The sequence below is a fragment of the Dasypus novemcinctus genome, chromosome 1 (assembly GCF_030445035.2).
Source record: "Dasypus novemcinctus isolate mDasNov1 chromosome 1, mDasNov1.1.hap2, whole genome shotgun sequence".
In the NCBI taxonomy this organism is placed as follows: domain Eukaryota; kingdom Metazoa; phylum Chordata; class Mammalia; order Cingulata; family Dasypodidae; genus Dasypus; species Dasypus novemcinctus.
The window spans coordinates 89,724,788-89,735,563 of NC_080673.1; the positions used below are offsets into that span (position 1 = coordinate 89,724,788).

General features: G+C 37.1%; 1 non-coding gene across 1 annotated transcript; it reads left to right on the forward strand.

Moving 5' to 3' along the window:
* The first annotated feature begins 6,873 nt into the window (after nt 1-6,873).
* On the forward strand, nt 6,874-7,005 carry LOC111759920 (small nucleolar RNA SNORA42/SNORA80 family). The gene has a single exon (XR_002793757.1). It is a non-coding gene; the product is annotated as a small nucleolar RNA SNORA42/SNORA80 family (small nucleolar RNA).
* The last annotated feature ends 3,771 nt before the right edge of the window (nt 7,006-10,776 follow it).

Here is a 10,776-nt window from a genome sequence, read left to right on the forward strand (position 1 = left end):
AGGAGATCAACAAGGAAATAGAGAGAACTTGAACAAAATGATAAACAAGCTGGTCCTGACAAACATTTTCAGACACTGGATCCCAAATCAGCAGGTTATACATTCTTCTCATGTGCTCATGGATATTTTTCCAGGATAGATCAAATGTTAGGCCACAACATATCTCTCAATAAATTCAAGAAGATTGAAATTGTACAAAGTACCTTCTCTGATTGTAATGAAATGAAGTCAGAAATCAATAATAGGCAAGAAAGGGGAAATTTTGCAGATATGTAGGCTAAACAAAACACTCTTAAACAATCGGTGGGTCAAAAAATTGCAAGAGAAATTAGTAGATATCTCAAAGTGAATGAAAATGAAGCACAACATATCAAAACTTATGGGATACAGTGAAGGCACTGCTGAGAGGAAAATTTATCGTTCTAGATGCCTATAATGAAAAAAAAGAGAAAGAGCTAAAATCAAAGAACTGAAAAACTGGAGAAACTAGAAAAAGAACAGCAAACCAATCCCAAAGCAAGCAGAAAGAAAGAAATAACAATGATAAGAGCAAAAAAAAAATGAAATTGAGAAGAAAAAAATCTATAGAAAATCAAACAAAACCAAAAGCCGATTCTTTGAGAAAATCAATAAAGTTGACAAATCCTTAGCAAGACTAACAAAGAGAAAAAGAGAGAAGATGTAAATAAATAAAATCAGAAATGAAAGAGAGAACATGATGACTGATGCCACAGAAATAAAAAGGATCATAAGAGGATATTATGAGAAACTGTATGCCAACAAATTAGACAACCTAGATGAAATGGACAAATTCCTAAAAATGCACAAACAACTAACACCTATTCTACAAGAAATACATTACTCAACAAACCAATCAGAAGCAAAGAGACTGACTTAGTCATTAAAAATCTTCCAACAAAGAAAATCCAGGACCAGATGGTTTCACATATGAATTCTACCAATCATTTTTTTAAAGATTTATTTTTATCTACCAATCATTTTGAGAAGTATTAATACCAATCCTATTCAAACTCTTCCAAAAAATTGAAAAGGAGGAAAAATTGCCTAAGACATTTTATGAAGCCAGCATCACCCTAATAGCAAGATACAACAAGAAAAGAAAATTATGGACCAATCTCTCTAATGAACATAGATGCAAAAATTCTCAACAAAATATTTGCAAATTGAATGCAAATATTATACATCATGGTCAAGTGGGTTCTATTCCTGGTACACAACGGTGGTTCAACATAAAAAAATCAAGTAACATGATATACCACATTAACAAATCAAAGGAAGAAAACCACATGATCATCTTAATTGATGTAGAAAAGGCATTTGACAAAATCCAGCATCCATTCTTGATAAAAATGCTTTAATAGATCGGTATAGAAGGGAATTTCCTCAACATAATATAAGGTATATATGAAAATCCCACAGCCAACATAATACTCAATGGGAAGAGGTTGAAAACTTTCTTTCTAAGATCGGAAACAAGACAAGGATGGCCACTGTCACCACTGTTATTCAATTTTGTACTAGAAGTTCTAGCTAGAGCAATTAGGCAAGAAAAAGGAATAAAAGGCATCCAAATTGGAAAATAAGAAGCAAAACTCACTCTTCACAGATGATATGATCCTATATTTAGAAAACACTGACATAGCTACGACAAAGCTACTGGACCAAATAAATGAGCTCAGCAAATGGCAAAATACAAGATCAACATGCAAAAATCAGTAGCACTTCTATACACTAGTAATGTGTAAACTGAGGAGGAAATCAAGAAAAAATTCCATTTACAATAGCAATAAATAGACTCAAATATCTAGGAATTAATTTAACCAGGAATGTAAAGGATCTGTATTCAGAAAACTACAAAACACTGCTAGAAGAAATCAAAGATGATCTAAATAAATGGAAGGGTTTTCCATGTTCATGGATTGGAAGACTAAACATCATGAAGATGTCAATTCTACCCAAATTGATTCATAGATTCAGTGCAATACCAATACAAATTCCAACAGCCTACTTTACAGAAATATAAAAGTCAAAGTCAAATTTATGTGTAGTAGATGGGTGTATTAGTCAGCCAAAGGGGTGCTGATGCAAAATACCAGAAATTGGTTGGCTTTTATAAAGGGTATTTATTGGGGGTAGAAGCTTACAGTTACCAGGCCATAAAGTGTAAGTTACTTCCCTCACCAAAGTCTACTGCTACGTGTTCAAAAAAGATGGTTGCTGACATCTGCCAAGAGTTCAGCCTTCTTGGTTCTTCTTTTCCCAGTGCTCTGTTTCTCTCTGGGCTCAGCTGTTGTGCTCTTTCCACAAGACCAGCTTTAGCTTATTAGGTGAATGGCTCTGACTCTCTCCTTGGGACTTCTGCTATATCTAAGGAGATGTCTCTATTCCCCTGTGTTCTCTTGTGTGTTCACTTTCCAGGCTCCAGCTCAAAACTCCCAACTCTGTCCTTTGCCATGTCTTTTCTCTGTGAGTCCCTGCCACTGAGGGGTGGGTAGTCAATGCCCTATTGATGTGACCCAAAGTCCTAATCATAATTTAATCAATTAAAAGTGATACCTCTGACAGAGCAGTTTACAAACATAATCCAATAACTATTTTTGGAATTCATTAAACAACATCAAACTACTACTTAAACCTTACACCAAAAGCATAAGCAACAACAACAAAATAGATAAATGAGACCTCCTCAAAATTAAAACATCTCACCTCAAAGGAGTTTTTGAACAGTATAAAAAACAGCTTACTCAATGAAAAGAAATATTTGGAAATCACACATCTGACAAAGGTCTACTATCCATTATATATAAAGCAATACTACAGGGAAGTGGATGTGGCTCAACTGATAGAGCATCTGCCTATATGGGAGGGTCCAGGGTTCAATTCCCAGGGCTTCCTGACCTGTGCGGTGAGCTGGCCCACATGCAGAGCTGCTGCATGCAAGGAGTGCTGTGCCAAGCAGGGGCACCCCTGCATGTGGGTATCCCACGTACAAGGAGTGTGCCCGGCAAGGAGAGCTGCCCTGCATGATAAAAGCACAGCCCACCCAGGAGTGGTGCTGCAGACATGGAGAGCAAGATGACGCAACAAGAAAGAGATGCAGTTTCACAGTACCGTCAAAGGTGCAAGCGGACACAGAAGAACACATAGGGAATGGACACAGAGGGGAAGGGGAGAGAAATAAGATAAATCTTAAAAAAAGAGAGACAGAAAGAGATACTACAACTCAACAATAAAAAAAAATGATCCAATTAAAAACTTGGCAAAAGACCTGAATAGATATTTTCTAAAGAAGAAATCGAAATGGCAAAAAAACCTTGAAAAAAATGCTCAACATCACTGGCTATTATAGAAGTGCAAATCAGAGTTACAATGAAATATCATTTCACCCCCACTAGAATGGTCACTATTAACAAAACAGAAAACTACAAGTGTTGGAAAGGATGTGGAGAGATAGGAACATTTGTTCACTACTTGTGGGAGTGTAGAGTGGCACAGCCACTGTCAAAGTCCGTTTGGTGGTTCCTAAGGAAGTTAGATATAGATCTACCTTGTGACCTGGCAATAATACTCACTAGGTATATACCCAGAAGAACCGAAAGCAGTGACATGATAGACATCTGCACAATGATGTTCATCGCAGCATTATTTACAATTGCCAAAAGATGGAAACAATCCAGTGTTCATCAACTGATAAATGGATAAACAAACTGTGGTACACATACACGATGGAATATTATTCAGCTGTAAGAAGAAATGATGTAGTGAAGTATATGCAATGTGGATGAAACTGGAGGACATTATGTTGAGTTAAGTAAGGTAGGCACCAAAGGACAAATATTGTATAATGTCACTTTTATGAACTAAATATAATAAGCAAACTTCATGGGGTTAACAGCCAGAATATAAGTCACCAGAGAAAAGAATGTGGTTAGAAAATGAAAAGTTGAGGTTCCATCTGTGCAGAATTGGTAAAATAAAAAGTTGTTTGAAAATGTTTGGAAATGAATAGAAATGGTGAAATCACATCACAGGATTTGTAATTAGCAGCACTAACATATGGGTATGTTTAAGGAGTCTCCTCTCCCAAAGTTAGGCAAATATCACATGTTTTATTTGAACACTTTTGACTTTAAATTTACCTCTGTATTCACTCTGAAGTGCATTTTTTAGAAATGATGTAAGGTTACATTTTTTAAAATGGATAGCTGATTGTCCCAATATATTATTGAATTGAGCATTAATTTTCTAGAGTTCAAATGCCAATTTTTTGATAAACTAAATTCCCAAATGTAAGTGGATTTATTTTGTATGTGACTCTATTTTAACTTTTCTGATTTATGTATTCCTGAATACATTTGCCTGTCATTTTGATTATTCTATTTATTGTAAATTTTGATATCTGTTTGGACAAATCTTTTCCTCATTTTAAAGTAGGTTTTGGCTATCTTTATCCATTTCTCTCTGGTAGATTAATTTAAGCCAGATGGTTAATTACTATAAAAATCTGGTTTGGAAGTTTTTATTAATTGAGGAATGGGAATTGAAAACATTCAACCTAAAATCCGTCCTTCACAGACTATAGTGTATCTTTTCATTTCTTTAGATATTCTTCTATATCCTTCAATATAGTTCTGTACAGATATTTTTTGCACTTATTATTAGGTTTTAATGCAGTATATGGTTTTATTCCTATTGAGTCAGACATATTCCTATAACATTTTCATTTTAAAACTATTTTTAAGATTTTTGAAAGTTTCATATTATTTAAATTTGTTCCATTTTGGAGGGAAAAATCTAAGTTGTTTGATAAGGTCAAATGAGAAGAGGCAAATTGTAAACTTAGGCTCCAAAATTAGGAAATCTGCATGAGGATGTTATGTCCTTCCTAAAATCCTAGATTCTTTCCAAGTTCCTTCCTTTTGGCTTTAGTCATCACCCAATCGCCCCATATTCCACATCCTTCCTGGTTCTCAAAGCAGCCCTTTCTTGAAGCAGGAAACATTTCAAAAGCAACGATCCCTACAAGAATAAGAGTTGATTGATAAATCAATAATTAGGCCAATGAATTGGGGGGCAAGGCATGACTCAGAAAAATTAAAGGGGTTTTTATCCCCTAAAGAAAACCTAGTTTTGGCTTTGAACTGGGGATTGTGCTTTAAGGATTCCTGGTATAATAGAACTCTGGAGAAAATCAGACATATCATCCAGTGATAGAACAGTAATTTTTGGATGCAAAGGAGCTGTTAAGCGCATGATTTTCATACAAAAAGACAAATGCATTGCTTTCCTTTCAGCCAACTACTTCCTTTCTGAAGATGAGTTTATGTTAGTTGTCAGATAGCTAAAGGAAATAGAAATTAAAAACAAAAAATTTAAATCTGCATGACTACCAAATAAGGAACTTCTCATTCTCGGGATGTTGGGTATATCATCACTGTTCTTAAATCACATAAAACATTAGATAATCTAAAGGAATTATAAGCCTCTTTATTTTTCTATGATTGTACTTAAGAAACGTGAGATGAAAAATGGAAACATAATTAAATGAGTTTGTTTTTCGAATAGCCAGTTTTACTGACCTATTCTTGACTGATTGAACTGGCTATTGTGGTACTGTGGAGTCACAGTCTATATAGCATACAGACTTATGCAGATTAAAATAAATAAAGAGCTACAGCCACACAGCACTTGAATTGTTGAGGAAAGTGTTACTCATTTAAGTTCCCTGCCTCACTATCTAGGGCTCCCCTGACTGCCCCAAGGAGGGGGTCTTTGGGATTGCTCTTACCCCAAGGCAGGAAGTAAATTCTAGTTTCACATTTCTGCATTGATGAATCTTAGAGTCAGACTAACTCCATACCTTCTGCTGTATCTAACTGCTGAGTTTAGATTTGTTCCCTCATGTCTGGTAACCTATTCTAAGTCTGTTTCTCTGGAGGCAGAATTTCTCTTAGATGACAGTTCTTGCCTTCTACTGGGACAAAGGCCAATTCCTTAACCCTCCCCCCCAAAAGGGGACTATGTCCTCATTGAATCTCTGAACTCAGATTCTTAAATGTCCCAAGACTTGGGTCCTGTCATCTATGAGGCTTCTCTGATGATAACAATTGGCCAAGATATCCATTGTCAGAACCTTGTTCTAACTGGACTTCCTTCTATAGTCTCTGTCTGGGGATATTGCCTACAACCCTTCTCGCCATCTCCACTCCAGTTGATAGGTCTGAGTCTAGGTCTGGTGACTTTCCAATCAGCCTGCACATGTAGCAGGTAGCATTCATGTTTTATTTTCATGTATAGGTTCTCATTTTATACACACAACTCTGACACACAGGAATTTAAATTCTTATTACAATCTCCATTTTAGAGTTCAAGAAACTGAGGCTCAGAGGTATTAAGTAATGGACTGAAGGTATGGACTAAAAGGAGTCATGTCTCAAAACCAGGTCTTATATACATACAATGAATAATATTCAGCCATAACAAAAAATGAAGGTCTGAATAATGCTTTAATGGTGTATAAACCTTGAAAACATTATGTTAAGTGAAAGAAGCCAGACTCAAAATGTTACATATTATACGACTGCATTAACATGAAATATTCAGAATGAGCAAATCATAGAGACAGAAAGCAGATTGGTGGTTGCCAGAAGTCGGGCATAAGGAAAAAAGGAAATAATTGCTTAATGGGTATGGAGTTTCCTTTTAAGTTGATGAAAATGTATTGGAATTTGTAGAAGTGGTGGTTACACAACATGGTAAATGCACTAAATGCCCCTGAATTGTTCACTCTAAAATGGGTAATTGTGTGTTTTGTGAATTTCACCTCAATTAAAAACAAACAAAAATCAGGATGCTTGAGTTTGGATTTATGACAGCCCCATCCCCCTGGATCTCTCATAGTGTCCCATGCCAGAGCAAACTGTAGTCCCAAACCATTGCCTGGCCTTGCCCATAGGCCTCAGCACTGTAGCAGGTTGCACAGTATAAAAAAAAAAGAATCAAAGAGAAAAAAGTTTTAAAACTCAGTTTCTAGAGCCCATACTTTTTTCACTGAATTTCTTGTTTACCAAGTTCAGAGATACAAAAAATTAATGCTATTCTATTACATTTTAAAATTATATATAGAAAAACAATTCATTAATGTGTTATTCATCAAGAACAATTTTAAATTTAAATACTAGTATAAAAGTAAAGGAACATAAGTAAACAATAATGAAAAAAAGTAAAGGGAGCAGATGTAGCTCGAGTGGTTGAGTGCCTGCTTTCCATGGATAAGGTCCTAGGTTCAATCCCCAGTACCTCCCAAAAAAAAAAAAAAAAAAAGTAAAGCAAGTACATGAAAAAGTCCAAACACTACAGAAGAGTACAGACAATTAAACAAGCTTACATCTTTCCAGCCACCCCAATCTCACTGCTTAGAATAAATATTGTATTAATAGCTTTCTGTGTAAACTTCTGGAAAGTTTTCTGAGACTATGCCTAACCACGTTTCTGCCTTTTGCTTTTTTTTTTTTTTTTTTTTTAAAGATTTATTTATTTATTTAATTTCCCCCCCTCCCCTGGTTGTCTGTTCTTGGTGTCTATTTGTTGCGTCTTGTTTCTTTGTCTGCTTTTGTTTCTTTGTCCGCTTCTGTTGTCGTCAGCGGCACGGGAAGTGTGGGCGGCGCCATTCCTGGGCAGGCTGCTCTTTCTTTTCACGCTGGGCGGCTTTCCCCACAGGCGCACTCCTTGCGCGTGGGGCTCCCCCACGCGGGGTCACCCTTGCGTGGCACGGCACTCCTTACGCGCATCAGCACTGCGCATCTGCCTTTTGCTTTTTATCCCAAATAACAATGAATTTTCATAAGAGACATACATAGCTCATGCATTCTAATAGCTACATGATATTCCACTTTTACAGCTGTACCATAAATCCCCACCTCCTCCCCTAATGCCTAGTACTTCTCTTCTCCAAGTGCTACTCCTTTCTCATGTGCCCTGTTTAAAAGCCATTTGTAGGCCTAAGCAGTAACTGTGGCTTTGATCTACAGAACTTAGTAAAAATGGAGATTCCTGAGCTTCATTCACTAGAGAGTCTGATTTGGTGTATCTAGGGTGGGTTGAAGAATCTTCAATTTTTTATAAGCATCCCAGGTTATTCTGAAGCAAGTGGTTCCTAATCTTACTTTGAATAATATTGTTTAAGAAAGGAACCTCAAGGAATGTGGTTCAAGCAGTTGAGCCCCTGCTTACCATATAGGAAGTCCAGGGTTCGATGCCCAGGGCCTCCTGATGAGGGTAAGAGCTGGTCCGTGTGGCAAGCTGGCCCACGCGAGAGTGCCGCCTCGCACAGAGTGCCACCTCACACAGGAATGCCACCCCGCACAGGAGTGATGGCTGATGCAGAGAGCTGGTGCAACAAGATGATGCAACAAGAGACAAAAAGGAGAGAAAATAAGGAGACATAGCACAGCAGGGAGCTGAGGTGGTGCAAGAGAGTGATCGCCTCTCTCCCACTCTGGAAGGTTTCAAGGTCAGTTCCTGGAGCCGCCTAATGAGAATAGAAGCAGACAAGAAGAACACACAGAGAATGGATAGAGAGAGCGGATGGGCGGGGGGGCGACAATGGCGTGGGGCGGGGAGAAGGAACCTCATTCATTCCAGCAAACTATTGTTGAGCTATTATTATATGCCAAATCTATGCAGGTGCAGATGCTGGGAGTACAAACATTAATAAAATATAGCCTTTACCCTTGACAATGGAGGCAACAGATAAACTAGCCAATGTCACAGCATGAGGGATGCACAACAGCTGTCAGGAGAGGCTTAACATAGGAGATGAGGGCTGGGCAGGATAGTGGTGGATTAACAAGCATTTTACAAGAAGATGGGGTTGAGGTAATATACAACTGAACTTTCCAGACAGAAGAAACATCATCAATTAGAGAAGTGAAAGAACAGAGTGATTACTAGAAGAGTCTACTAAAAAAAGAAGTCGCATCACTGAGTGTGCTATGTTAAAGAGTTGACCTTTTAAAGTGGGTGTCTTGGCTTGAGTCTTTTGTGGACCCCAGAAAACTGTCTTCTTAAGTTAACGCATTCCTGTGCATGGAAGCTTATTGTATATAGGATATTTGGGTTTGATTCAGTTAAGGGACCTTTTGATTAGATCACTTCAAACAACAAATTGGGAAAATGTTTGAAATACATATTGCTAGGGCTAATTTCTTTAATATATAAAGAATTTCTGTGAAATCAATGAGAATAAACCAGCAATACACTGGAAAAGTGGACAAAGAACATGAGTAAGAAGTCCATAAAAAAGACCAAAAAGTGGCTTCTAAATACTAAAAAAATTCTTAATCTCATTCATAATTAAAACTATAATATACTATTACACCTATTAGGTTATATTACCTTTTCAAAGTTTTAGAAATTTTTTAAGGAAAAAAACCTCTTGGAACAAATTCAAGAAATTTTAAGGGCCTGAACTATTAAGATGATATAATGTACATAAATGTAAAATCCAAATGCACTGTTTATTAAGGGAACTAGGAGCAATTCTCCACATGGAAAAATAGCTAAGGTCTTAATTGACAATAAATGCAATAAAATTCAAGCTGAAAAACAATATTCTCATGTGATTTCATTCATATTAAAATGTTCTTAAATGATGTCACAAAATCCAAACAGTTTTTCAATGTGGTATGGTTACAAAAGCAAAAAACAAAATAAAACAAACAAAAACAAAAAACAGAAAAAGCAAAAGAAATAAAATGGCAAACTTATCTACTGGGATTTTAGGTTGTAACAGAAATATGTGGTCCAGCATAAGGGAGACTAAACATCCTCATGTAGTAAATATAGAGCAGGCTTTATTTAGATTCATAAACAATTGGATTTCTAGCTTTCCTATTGAGTAATCAGGGTCAAGTAATTTAACATCTGTCATTTTCCTATCTGTAAAATGGGGTAACAATAACCAACTCTCAAAGCTGTGGGGGATTCAAGAAATGATTTGTGTAAAAAGCACCTTAGCATGGTGCCTGACAGGAATGTGCTTGATTAATGTCAATTATCTTCTCCTTTCCTCTCTTCTCTCCTGACCGGGGTCCCCTCCCCATCCTTGTCAGATTGCATCACTCCTAGAGTACTCTGGAATTTGGTCTGAGAAGTTAGTGTAGAAAGCTGAATCATTAAGAGAGACAAAGGGAAAGTCCTTAACAGAGTAGCAGCTTTAGAATTTAAAACCATTGGAGCCAGTCCAAGTTGAGCTTGGGGATAAAAGTGTGATAGGAAGAGCTAGAGTTCTAGCTAGGAAGAAAGGATGAGAAGCCAAGGATTGGGTACAGGGAAGCAGTGCCCAGCATAAAGATGGAGTCTGTCAACCACAAGAGCTGACAGGAAACATATACACTGGCAGCACATGTTCAAAAATACCTCTTCCCATAGTAGGAGGGTATGAGGCAGATTGAGGAATCTCTACTCAGAGCCAGAGTATGAACAAAGACCACTAAAGAGCCAAGAAAATCAGATTCCCAAATGGATCCAAGCAGGTCACAGGTCTATGAGCTGGAGCCAGAGACCAAATCAGAAGCAGTCCTCTGGCAATGGGCTATGGAACTGATGAGAATATGTAGTAGCTTTATTTCTTTGAGTTGGGACTACTCAAAGGAATGGTTTTGGCTGCAGATAAGCACAAGCAGAATAGTGAATGTTATTCTAAAAGTGTCCTCGCTGTGGAAAGTCAGAAATTGATTTCACAGAACTCTCTTT